Raw genomic sequence first — 13048 nt, 5'->3', positions numbered from 1 at the left:
CCACACACCCTCACCCGCCTTTAAATCTATAGCCTTTCCTTGGCAGCCGACTCCCTTTTTTCCGCATGGTTGTGCCCAGTGACCTCCGGGAAGATCTGCAAACCTCAGGGAACGCTATGTGGGCCAGGTTTAGTAAAGATGTTGGGCTGGACTCAGGAACACCCTCACACCTCCAACACAGGGGGAACGTGGACAGACAGGGACAAAACACCCCACGACCTCCAAATCAGCCCCCATGACAAGACACCATACTGTGCCACAAACGCAACCATTCACTAGCATAGGGACCCGCCATGAAGTAAATCGACCAAGGAGGGGAAAAAGGCGGGACAGTCCACAGAAGTTCTCCCGTGTTCCCTCTCTACACGTGCCTCCAAATGCTCCTGAGGGGACATCAAAAGTCTTCCTGGAAGCCTATGGCCTGTGTCAATCTGTCCACCCACAAGTAAACATGTGGGCTTAGCCAGCCATTTCATGTGTCTTTATCGGTAGCCTTGCCCTTCCCTCTCCACCGGGATCCCAACGTGTCATGGAAAGATGCCAGAGCCACCCCTCACCAAAGAAGCTTGCTGTGACTTATCTTGACTAAGGCATTTTCTAGCCTGTTCACACAGCACACACAAGCCGGAAACAACCCGAGGAGGAGCCATCAGCTTGGCCAACCGCCCGGGGACAATGGCCCATTGGATTTCTCCCCTCATCATGAGAAACCGAAACTGCATCTGGTCTCCCAAGCAGAACATCACAAAGAGCCAGCCCTAGGCCAGGAATCCTGCTCTGACCCTGACCATAGACTTCTCTTTCCGTGAGGGCACAAGGCAACGAGTAGCCGGTGGCGGCGGCCTGTAGAACTCAAATGCAGTCGATAGGACCACCAATGGTTCACGCTTCCTTTCCTAGCCGCACGCTCGTCCGTGGCAGGGGACAGAAGTCCTGGCTCGACCAAGGAACCCAGAGACGGCACGCTGTCCCTAGCCTTCCCACCTGCATTGGCATCCCAGGCTCCTTTCCCAATGGCTCTTCTCCCCATGAGACGGCCACAACCCTCCACTTGAACAACGTGGCTGTACACACACACACGGCAGCAAACGCAACCTCAACCTCTCCCTACTTTCCTTTTGGGAGCCACGTGCTGGACCTCAGTTCCGATGAGGAGACGGTAGGGTTTTCTCACTCATTTTGTTCAGATTTCCAAGGAATGCATCTGTGGGGGTCATCATCGATCCAAGCACATGCTCAAACGCCGGACATGCAAAGTTGCAGATTCCACCAAGGGACGGCCAGTGAGCTGAATCATGTCAGCATACAGAAGCGGCCAGATCTGAGCCATGGGGCAGGAAATGCAGCCAGTTCTCAGGTCATCGAAGCTCATGTTCCCCAGGAAAAAGACAGAAGATGAGGCTGTAGCACCGGTTTTCAGTTCCCGTGGCCAAACCTCTAGGTTTTAGCAAAGAAGTGCCACTTACCGCAACAAGGTTTAAACCAGGATCCTCATGGAATGTGCGCCAACACCCCTGCGAGACTCCTCCTCCTCCCTTCACCAGGTATTATGGATTATACGGATGGCCCCGGGCTGCTCTGCTGCTGGGATTCCGTCCCTGGCAGTCCACCTGGCTCGGGCTGAGTGAACACACGCGTGCTTGAGGATGCTGCACGGGCGCACCGAGGGAAAGGGCGATACCATCTAGTGATGCGTGCTCTATATCCCCTCAACATTTCATTTGCTGCCCATCGTGCCTGGGCGTCCGCACGTAAATGTGAAAGCAACGTGGCGTAGACGCCTTCACAGCGTGCCGCCATCAGGACGAAGAGCCCCGCCGTCCAACAACACCCTGGTCTCGGGCCCTGCAATTCCTCTCCTGAGCACTCTCCCCTCCATCACAGCTAAAGGATGTCTTCCGGAAACCCTGAGACACGCTCAGGGCAACTGTGCCTCCTCAGACTAAGAGCCAGTGACCTTTGGGGAACACACCAACTCTAAGCACATATGGCTCCACACAGTGGACGCGCCCGGAAGATCAAGAGACCTTCCACAAGGGAAGGGCACACAGCCGAATATGACGGCCTCCACCAAAAGCGGCTCATAGGGACCCACGACAGAGGGCACGTGAGGAACACCTGCACTAATCAAGGCAGACTCACCAGCAGGCATACTTCCTGGCCTGCTGTTAGGACAGACGACCTACCCTTGTCGTACACACAAAGGTAATGGCATGGGAACCATTACGATGCCCAACGTGGCGGGGCAAACTGTTGCAGCAATTGGGTCTCTTGCAGTGCTGCCTGCCACTTTCGCACTCTGGGTCCGCCAGTGACGTGACCTCGGTGAAACCGTGAGGCCCAGGTCCTCTAGAAGCAACGTGTTACCTACAGCCGCGCAACAAGAGAACCCGGCCAACAGCCTAGACACCTGAACCGGTATGACTTCTCTGGACTGTGGCCAGGCACGCCGTACACCACAGTCTCAAAGCACCAGCGGGTGGCAGGAGAAAAGATCCCCGCACCACACATCCTCTCGGGCCCGGAAACCTGTAGCCTTTCCTTGGCAGCCGACTCCCTTTCCGCGTGGTTTTGCCCAAAGACCTCCGGGAAGGTCTGCAATCCTCAGGGACTGCTAGGTGGGCTGGGTGTAGTACCGATGCAGGGCTGTACTGAGGAACACCTTCACATCTTCAACACAGGGAGAACGTGGACAGACAGGGACAAAACACCCCACGGCCTCCAAATCAGCCCCCATGAGAAGACACCATCCTGTGCCACGAAGGCAACCATTCCCTGGCACAGGGACCCGCCATGAAGTAAATTGACCAAGGAGGGGAAACAAGCGAGACACGCCACAGATGTGCTCCCGTGTTCCCTCTCTACACTTGCCTCCAAATGTCCCTGAGGGAATACCAAAAGTGTTCCCGGAAGCCTATGACCACCATCGATCTATCCACCCACCAGTAAACCTGTGGGATTAGCCAGCCATCTCTCGTGTCTGCTTCATTCGCCTTGCCCTCCTCTCTCCACCGGGATCCCAACGTGTCAGGGAAAGATGCCAGAGCCACCCCTCACCAAGGAAGCTTGCTGTGACTTATCTTCACTAAGGCATTTTCTAGCCCTTTCACACAGCACACACAAGCCAGACACAACCCGAGGAGGAGCCCTCAGCTTGGCCAACCTCCCGGTGACAATGGCCCATTGGATTTCTCCCCTTATCAGGAGAAACCTAAACTGCATCTGGTCTCCCAAGCAGAACACGGCAAAGAAGCCTGCCCTAGGCCAGGAATCCTGCTCTCACCCTGAGCCTACAGACTTCCGTTTCTTTGCGGGCACAAGGCAACGAGTAGCCGGTGGCGGAGGCCTGTAGAACTCAAGGGCAGGCGACCGGACCACCAAGGGCTCACGCTTCCTCTCCTACCCGAATGCTGAACCGTGGCAGGGGACAGCAGTCCCGGCTCGACCAAGGAACCCACAGACGGCACGCTCTCCCTAGCCTTCCCACCTGGATTGGCATCCCAGGGTCCTTTCCCAATGCCTCTTCTCCCCATCAGACGGCCACAAGCCTCAACTTAAACAGCGTGGCTGTGGACACCCACGGGAGCAAATGCAACGCGAACCTCTCCCTACTTTCCTTTTGGGAGCCACGTGTTGGACCTCAGTTCCAAGGAGGAGACGGCAGGGATTTCTCACTCATTTTGTTCAGATTTCCAAGGAATGCATTTGTGGAAGTCATCGTCGAGCCAAGCACACGCTCAAACGCTGGACATGCAAACTTGCAGATTCCACCACGGTACGGACAGCGAGCTGAATCATGTCAGCATACGGAAGTGAACAAAGCAAAGCCATCGGGGAAGGAAATGCAGCCAGTTCTCAGGGCATCGAAGCTCGGGTTCCCATGGAAAAGGCCAGAAGGTGAGGGTGTAGCCCCGTTGCACATGTTCCCTTGGTCAAACCTCTAGGTTTTAGGAAAGAGGTGCTACTTACCGCAACAAGGGTTAAACCAGGATCCTCATGGAATGCGGGCCAACACCCCTGTGAGACTCCTCCTCCTCACTTCACCGGGTGTCAGGGATTATACAGATGGTCCCAGGTTGATCTGCTGCTGGAATTCCTTTCCTGGCATTCCACCTGGCTCGGGGTGAGAGAACACATGCGTTCTTTAGGAGGGTGCACGGGTGCACCGAGCGAAAGGGCGATATCCCTCAGTGATGCGTGCTCTGTCTCCCCTCGACATTTAATTTGCTGCAGATCTTGCCTGTGGGTCCGCAGGGAAACGTGAAAGCAACATAGAGCTGACGCCTTCAGAGGGTGCGGCCATCAGGACACAGAGCACCGCTGTCCAAAATCCCCCTGGTCTCGGGCACTGCAATTCCACTCCTGAGTGCTCTCCCATCCACCACAGCAGAAGGATGTCTTCCTAAACCCCTGAGACACCCTCTGGGCAACTGTGGCCCCTCAGACTAAGAGCCGGTGCCATCTAGGGGAACACGCCCGCCCTTGGCACATATTCTTCCACACAAGTGCCACGCTCTTACGGGGAAGAGATCTTCCACAAGGGAAGGGGCCTTGGCCGAATATGACGGCCTTCGTCAAAAGCAGCTCGAAGGGAACCGTGACAAAGGGCACGTGAGGAACACCTGGACTGATCAAGCGAGACTCACCAGTAGGCACACTTCCTGAGCTGCTGCCAAGACAGATGACCTACCCTTGGTTCACACACAGAGGTAATGACATGGGAAACATTCTGAAGCCCAACGTGGTGGGGAAACCCTTGCAACCAAATGGCATGGGAGCCATTCCAATGCCCATTGTGGCGGAGAACACCATTGCCCCAATGGGGTCAACTGCGGTGGTACCTGGCACATTCACACTCCGGGCCCGTCAGTGACGTGACCTCGGAGAAACAGTGAGGCCCAGGTCTTCTAGAAGCAATGTGTGACCCACAGCCATGCAATTAAGAGAACGCAGCCAACAGCCGAGACACCTGAACCGCTATGACTCGTCTGGCCTGTGGCCAGGCACACCGGATACCACAGTCTGGATGCACCAGCGCGTGGCAGTAAAAATGACCCCCGCACCACACACCCTCACCCGCCTTTAAATCTATAGCCTTTCCTTGGCAGCCGACTCCCTTTTTTCCGCATGGTTGTGCCCAGTGACCTCCGGGAAGATCTGCAAACCTCAGGGAACGCTATGTGGGCCAGGTTTAGTAAAGATGTTGGGCTGGACTCAGGAACACCCTCACACCTCCAACACAGGGGGAACGTGGACAGACAGGGACAAAACACCCCACGACCTCCAAATCAGCCCCCATGACAAGACACCATACTGTGCCACAAACGCAACCATTCACTAGCATAGGGACCCGCCATGAAGTAAATCGACCAAGGAGGGGAAAAAGGCGGGACAGTCCACAGAAGTTCTCCCGTGTTCCCTCTCTACACGTGCCTCCAAATGCTCCTGAGGGGACATCAAAAGTCTTCCTGGAAGCCTATGGCCTGTGTCAATCTGTCCACCCACAAGTAAACATGTGGGCTTAGCCAGCCATTTCATGTGTCTTTATCGGTAGCCTTGCCCTTCCCTCTCCACCGGGATCCCAACGTGTCATGGAAAGATGCCAGAGCCACCCCTCACCAAAGAAGCTTGCTGTGACTTATCTTGACTAAGGCATTTTCTAGCCTGTTCACACAGCACACACAAGCCGGAAACAACCCGAGGAGGAGCCATCAGCTTGGCCAACCGCCCGGGGACAATGGCCCATTGGATTTCTCCCCTCATCATGAGAAACCGAAACTGCATCTGGTCTCCCAAGCAGAACATCACAAAGAGCCAGCCCTAGGCCAGGAATCCTGCTCTGACCCTGACCATAGACTTCTCTTTCCGTGAGGGCACAAGGCAACGAGTAGCCGGTGGCGGCGGCCTGTAGAACTCAAATGCAGTCGATAGGACCACCAATGGTTCACGCTTCCTTTCCTAGCCGCACGCTCGTCCGTGGCAGGGGACAGAAGTCCTGGCTCGACCAAGGAACCCAGAGACGGCACGCTGTCCCTAGCCTTCCCACCTGCATTGGCATCCCAGGCTCCTTTCCCAATGGCTCTTCTCCCCATGAGACGGCCACAACCCTCCACTTGAACAACGTGGCTGTACACACACACGGCAGCAAACGCAACCTCAACCTCTCCCTACTTTCCTTTTGGGAGCCACGTGCTGGACCTCAGTTCCGATGAGGAGACGGTAGGGTTTTCTCACTCATTTTGTTCAGATTTCCAAGGAATGCATCTGTGGGGGTCATCATCGATCCAAGCACATGCTCAAACGCCGGACATGCAAAGTTGCAGATTCCACCAAGGGACGGCCAGTGAGCTGAATCATGTCAGCATACAGAAGCGGCCAGATCTGAGCCATGGGGCAGGAAATGCAGCCAGTTCTCAGGTCATCGAAGCTCATGTTCCCCAGGAAAAAGACAGAAGATGAGGCTGTAGCACCGGTTTTCAGTTCCCGTGGCCAAACCTCTAGGTTTTAGCAAAGAAGTGCCACTTACCGCAACAAGGTTTAAACCAGGATCCTCATGGAATGTGCGCCAACACCCCTGCGAGACTCCTCCTCCTCCCTTCACCAGGTATTATGGATTATACGGATGGCCCCGGGCTGCTCTGCTGCTGGGATTCCGTCCCTGGCAGTCCACCTGGCTCGGGCTGAGTGAACACACGCGTGCTTGAGGATGGTGCACGGGCGCACCGAGGGAAAGGGCGATACCATCTAGTCATGCGTGCTCTATATCCCCTCAACATTTCATTTGCTGCCCATCGTGCCTGGGTGTCCGCACGTAAATGTGAAAGCAACGTGGCGTAGACGCCTTCACAGCGTGCCGCCATCAGGACGAAGAGCCCCGCTGTCCAACAACACCCTGGCCTCGGGCCCTGCAATTCCTCTCCTGAGCACTCTCCCCTCCATCACAGCTAAAGGATGTCTTCCGGAAACCCTGAGACACGCTCAGGGCAACTGTGCCTCCTCAGACTAAGAGCCAGTGACCTTTGGGGAACACACCAACTCTAAGCACATATGGCTCCACACAGTGGACGCGCCCGGAAGATCAAGAGATCTTCCACAAGGGAAGGGCACACGGCCGAATATGACGGCCTCCACCAAAAGCGGCTCATAGGGACCCACGACAAAGGGCACGTGAGGAACACCTGGACTAATCAAGGCAGACTCACCAGCAGGCATACTTCCTGGCCTGCTGTTAGGACAGACGACCTACCCTTGTCGTACACACAAAGGTAATGGCATGGGAACCATTACGATGCCCAACGTGGCGGGGCAAACTGTTGCAGCAATTGGGTCTCTTGCAGTGCTGCCTGCCACTTTCGCACTCTGGGTCCGCCAGTGACGTGACCTCGGTGAAACCGTGAGGCCCAGGTCCTCTAGAAGCAACGTGTTACCTACAGCCGCGCAACAAGAGAACCCGGCCAACAGCCTAGACACCTGAACCGGTATGACTTCTCTGGACTGTGGCCAGGCACGCCGTACACCACAGTCTCAAAGCACCAGCGGGTGGCAGGAGAAAAGATCCCCGCACCACACATCCTCTCGGGCCCGGAAACCTGTAGCCTTTCCTTGGCAGCCGACTCCCTTTCCGCGTGGTTTTGCCCAAAGACCTCCGGGAAGGTCTGCAATCCTCAGGGACTGCTAGGTGGGCTGGGTGTAGTACCGATGCAGGGCTGTACTGAGGAACACCTTCACATCTTCAACACAGGGAGAACGTGGACAGACAGGGACAAAACACCCCACGGCCTCCAAATCAGCCCCCATGAGAAGACACCATCCTGTGCCACGAAGGCAACCATTCCCTGGCACAGGGACCCGCCATGAAGTAAATTGACCAAGGAGGGGAAACAAGCGAGACACGCCACAGATGTGCTCCCGTGTTCCCTCTCTACACTTGCCTCCAAATGTCCCTGAGGGAATACCAAAAGTGTTCCCGGAAGCCTATGACCACCATCGATCTATCCACCCACCAGTAAACCTGTGGGATTAGCCAGCCATCTCTCGTGTCTGCTTCATTCGCCTTGCCCTCCTCTCTCCACCGGGATCCCAACGTGTCAGGGAAAGATGCCAGAGCCACCCCTCACCAAGGAAGCTTGCTGTGACTTATCTTCACTAAGGTATTTTCTAGCCCTTTCACACAGCACACACAAGCCAGACACAACCCGAGGGGGAGCCCTCAGCTTGGCCAACCTCCCGGTGACAATGGCCCATTGGATTTCTCCCCTTATCAGGAGAAACCTAAACTGCATCTGGTCTCCCAAGCAGAACACGGCAAAGAAGCCTGCCCTAGGCCAGGAATCCTGCTCTCACCCTGAGCCTACAGACTTCCGTTTCTTTGCGGGCACAAGGCAACGAGTAGCCGGTGGCAGAGGCCTGTAGAACTCAAGGGCAGGCGACCGGACCACCAAGGGCTCACGCTTCCTCTCCTACCCGAATGCTGAACCGTGGCAGGGGACAGCAGTCCCGGCTCGACCAAGGAACCCACAGACGGCACGCTCTCCCTAGCCTTCCCACCTGGATTGGCATCCCAGGGTCCTTTCCCAATGCCTCTTCTCCCCATCAGACGGCCACAAGCCTCAACTTAAACAGCGTGGCTGTGGACACCCACGGGAGCAAATGCAACGCGAACCTCTCCCTACTTTCCTTTTGGGAGCCACGTGTTGGACCTCAGTTCCAAGGAGGAGACGGCAGGGATTTCTCACTCATTTTGTTCAGATTTCCAAGGAATGCATTTGTGGAAGTCATCGTCGAGCCAAGCACATGCTCAAACGCTGGACATGCAAACTTGCAGATTCCACCACGGTACGGACAGCGAGCTGAATCATGTCAGCATACGGAAGTGAACAAAGCAAAGCCATCGGGGAAGGAAATGCAGCCAGTTCTCAGGGCATCGAAGCTCGGGTTCCCATGGAAAAGGCCAGAAGGTGAGGGTGTAGCCCCGTTGCACATGTTCCCTTGGTCAAACCTCTAGGTTTTAGGAAAGAGGTGCTACTTACCGCAACAAGGGTTAAACCAGGATCCTCATGGAATGCGGGCCAACACCCCTGTGAGACTCCTCCTCCTCACTTCACCGGGTGTCAGGGATTATACAGATGGTCCCAGGTTGATCTGCTGCTGGAATTCCTTTCCTGGCATTCCACCTGGCTCGGGGTGAGAGAACACATGCGTTCTTTAGGAGGGTGCACGGGTGCACCGAGCGAAAGGGCGATATCCCTCAGTGATGCGTGCTCTGTCTCCCCTCGACATTTAATTTGCTGCAGATCTTGCCTGTGGGTCCGCAGGGAAACGTGAAAGCAACATAGAGCTGACGCCTTCAGAGGGTGTGGCCATCAGGACACAGAGCACCGCTGTCCAAAATCCCCCTGGTCTCGGGCACTGCAATTCCACTCCTGAGTGCTCTCCCATCCACCACAGCAGAAGGATGTCTTCCTAAACCCCTGAGACACCCTCTGGGCAACTGTGGCCCCTCAGACTAAGAGCCGGTGCCATCTAGGGGAACACGCCCGCCCTTGGCACATATTCTTCCACACAAGTGCCACGCTCTTACGGGGAAGAGATCTTCCACAAGGGAAGGGGCCTTGGCCGAATATGACGGCCTTCGTCAAAAGCAGCTCGAAGGGAACCGTGACAAAGGGCACGTGAGGAACACCTGGACTGATCAAGCGAGACTCACCAGTAGGCACACTTCCTGAGCTGCTGCCAAGACAGATGACCTACCCTTGGTTCACACACAGAGGTAATGACATGGGAAACATTCTGAAGCCCAACGTGGTGGGGAAACCCTTGCAACCAAATGGCATGGGAGACATTCCAATGCCCATTGTGGCGGAGAACACCATTGCCCCAATGGGGTCAACTGCGGTGGTACCTGGCACATTCACACTCCGGGCCCGTCAGTGACGTGACCTCGGAGAAACAGTGAGGCCCAGGTCTTCTAGAAGCAATGTGTGACCCACAGCCATGCAATTAAGAGAACCCAGCCAACAGCCGAGACACCTGAACCGCTATGACTCGTCTGGCCTGTGGCCAGGCACACCGGATACCACAGTCTGGATGCACCAGCGCATGGCAGTAAAAATGACCCCCGCACCACACACCCTCACCCGCCTTTAAATCTATAGCCTTTCCTTGGCAGCCGACTCCCTTTTTTCCGCATGGTTGTGCCCAGTGACCTCCGGGATGATCTGCAAACCTCAGGGAACGCTATGTGGGCCAGGTTTAGTAAAGATGTTGGGCTGGACTCAGGAACACCCTCACACCTCCAACACAGGGGGAACGTGGACAGACAGGGACAAAACACCCCACGACCTCCAAATCAGCCCCCATGAGAAGACACCATACTGTGCCACAAACGCAACCATTCACTAGCATAGGGACCCGCCATGAAGTAAATCGACCAAGGAGGGGAAAAAGGCGGGACAGTCCACAGAAGTTCTCCCGTGTTCCCTCTCTACACGTGCCTCCAAATGCTCCTGAGGGGACATCAAAAGTCTTCCTGGAAGCCTATGGCCTGTGTCAATCTGTCCACCCACAAGTAAACATGTGGGCTTAGCCAGCCATTTCATGTGTCTTTATCGGTAGCCTTGCCCTTCCCTCTCCACCGGGATCCCAACGTGTCATGGAAAGATGCCAGAGCCACCCCTCACCAAAGAAGCTTGCTGTGACTTATCTTGACTAAGGCATTTCCTAGCCTGTTCACACAGCACACACAAGCCGGAAACAACCCGAGGAGGAGCCATCAGCTTGGCCAACCGCCCGGGGACAATGGCCCATTGGATTTCTCCCCTCATCATGAGAAACCGAAACTGCATCTGGTCTCCCAAGCAGAACATCACAAAGAGCCAGCCCTAGGCCAGGAATCCTGCTCTGACCCTGACCATAGACTTCTCTTTCCGTGAGGGCACAAGGCAACGAGTAGCCGGTGGCGGCGGCCTGTAGAACTCAAATGCAGTCGATAGGACCACCAATGGTTCACGCTTCCTTTCCTAGCCGCACGCTCGTCCGTGGCAGGGGACAGAAGTCCTGGCTCGACCAAGGAACCCAGAGACGGCACGCTGTCCCTAGCCTTCCCACCTGCATTGGCATCCCAGGCTCCTTTCCCAATGGCTCTTCTCCCCATGAGACGGCCACAACCCTCCACTTGAACAACGTGGCTGTACACACACACGGCAGCAAACGCAACCTCAACCTCTCCCTACTTTCCTTTTGGGAGCCACGTGCTGGACCTCAGTTCCGATGAGGAGACGGTAGGGTTTTCTCACTCATTTTGTTCAGATTTCCAAGGAATGCATCTGTGGGGGTCATCATCGATCCAAGCACATGCTCAAACGCCGGACATGCAAAGTTGCAGATTCCACCAAGGGATGGCCAGTGAGCTGAATCATGTCAGCATACAGAAGCGGCCAGATCTGAGCCATGGGGCAGGAAATGCAGCCAGTTCTCAGGTCATAGAAGCTCATGTTCCCCAGGAAAAAGACAGAAGATGAGGCTGTAGCACCGGTTTTCAGTTCCCGTGGCCAAACCTCTAGGTTTTAGCAAAGAAGTGCCACTTACCGCAACAAGGTTTAAACCAGGATCCTCATGGAATGTGCGCCAACACCCCTGCGAGACTCCTCCTCCTCCCTTCACCAGGTATTATGGATTATACGGATGGCCCCGGGCTGCTCTGCTGCTGGGATTCCGTCCCTGGCAGTCCACCTGGCTCGGGCTGAGTGAACACACGCGTGCTTGAGGATGCTGCACGGGCGCACCGAGGGAAAGGGCGATACCATCTAGTGATGCGTGCTCTATATCCCCTCAACATTTCATTTGCTGCCCATCGTGCCTGGGTGTCCGCACGTAAATGTGAAAGCAACGTGGTGTAGACGCCTTCACAGCGTGCCGCCGTCAGGACGAAGAGCCCCGCTGTCCAACAACACCCTGGCCTCGGGCCCTGCAATTCCTCTCCTGAGCACTCTCCCCTCCATCACAGCTAAAGGATGTCTTCCGGAAACCCTGAGACACGCTCAGGGCAACTGTGCCTCCTCAGACTAAGAGCCAGTGACCTTTGGGGAACACACCAACTCTAAGCACATATGGCTCCACACAGTGGACGCGCCCGGAAGATCAAGAGATCTTCCACAAGGGAAGGGCACACGGCCGAATATGACGGCCTCCACCAAAAGCGGCTCATAGGGACCCACGACAAAGGGCACGTGAGGAACACCTGGACTAATCAAGGCAGACTCACCAGCAGGCATACTTCCTGGCCTGCTGTTAGGACAGACGACCTACCCTTGTCGTACACACAAAGGTAATGGCATGGGAACCATTACGATGCCCAACGTGGCGGGGCAAACTCTTGCGGCAATTGGGTCTCTTGCAGTGCTGCCTGCCACTTTCGCACTCTGGGTCCGCCAGTGACGTGACCTCGGTGAAACCGTGAGGCCCAGGTCCTCTAGAAGCAACGTGTTACCTACAGCCGCGCAACAAGAGAACCCGGCCAACAGCCTAGACACCTGAACCGGTATGACTTCTCTGGACTGTGGCCAGGCACGCCGTACACCACAGTCTCAAAGCACCAGCGGGTGGCAGGAGAAAAGATCCCCGCACCACACATCCTCTCGGGCCCGGAATCCTGTAGCCTTTCCTTGGCAGCCGACTCCCTTTCCGCGTGGTTTTGCCCAAAGACCTCCGGGAAGGTCTGCAATCCTCAGGGACTGCTAGGTGGGCTGGGTGTAGTACCGATGCAGGGCTGTACTGAGGAACACCTTCACATCTTCAACACAGGGAGAACGTGGACAGACAGGGACAAAACACCCCACGGCCTCCAAATCAGCCCCCATGAGAAGACACCATCCTGTGCCACGAAGGCAACCATTCCCTGGCACAGGGACCCGCCATGAAGTAAATTGACCAAGGAGGGGAAACAAGCGAGACACGCCACAGATGTGCTCCCGTGTTCCCTCTCTACACTTGCCTCCAAATGTCCCTGAGGGAATACCAAAAGTGTTCCCGGAAGCCTATGACCACCATC

The 13048-nt window shown here is 55.7% G+C and overlaps 5 non-coding genes across 5 annotated transcripts; all 5 read right to left on the bottom strand.

Annotated features, from left to right (window-relative positions):
- Positions 1 to 1134: 1134 nt before the first annotated feature.
- LOC132504836 (small nucleolar RNA SNORD116) lies at positions 1135 to 1226 on the bottom strand. The gene has a single exon (XR_009535125.1). It is a non-coding gene; the product is annotated as a small nucleolar RNA SNORD116 (small nucleolar RNA).
- A 2409-nt stretch (positions 1227 to 3635) lies between these two features.
- Positions 3636 to 3727, bottom strand: LOC132505391 (small nucleolar RNA SNORD116). Its single transcript, XR_009535392.1, has one exon. It is a non-coding gene; the product is annotated as a small nucleolar RNA SNORD116 (small nucleolar RNA).
- Positions 3728 to 6194: 2467 nt separating this feature from the next.
- On the bottom strand, positions 6195 to 6286 carry LOC132504832 (small nucleolar RNA SNORD116). Its single transcript, XR_009535124.1, has one exon. It is a non-coding gene; the product is annotated as a small nucleolar RNA SNORD116 (small nucleolar RNA).
- A 2409-nt stretch (positions 6287 to 8695) lies between these two features.
- On the bottom strand, positions 8696 to 8787 carry LOC132505386 (small nucleolar RNA SNORD116). Its single transcript, XR_009535391.1, has one exon. It is a non-coding gene; the product is annotated as a small nucleolar RNA SNORD116 (small nucleolar RNA).
- A 2467-nt stretch (positions 8788 to 11254) lies between these two features.
- LOC132504829 (small nucleolar RNA SNORD116) lies at positions 11255 to 11346 on the bottom strand. The gene has a single exon (XR_009535122.1). It is a non-coding gene; the product is annotated as a small nucleolar RNA SNORD116 (small nucleolar RNA).
- Positions 11347 to 13048: the final 1702 nt, after the last annotated feature.

Source organism: Lagenorhynchus albirostris, chromosome 1 (genome assembly GCF_949774975.1).
Source record: "Lagenorhynchus albirostris chromosome 1, mLagAlb1.1, whole genome shotgun sequence".
In the NCBI taxonomy this organism is placed as follows: domain Eukaryota; kingdom Metazoa; phylum Chordata; class Mammalia; order Artiodactyla; family Delphinidae; genus Lagenorhynchus; species Lagenorhynchus albirostris.
This window is presented reverse-complemented; position numbering and strand designations above follow the sequence as displayed.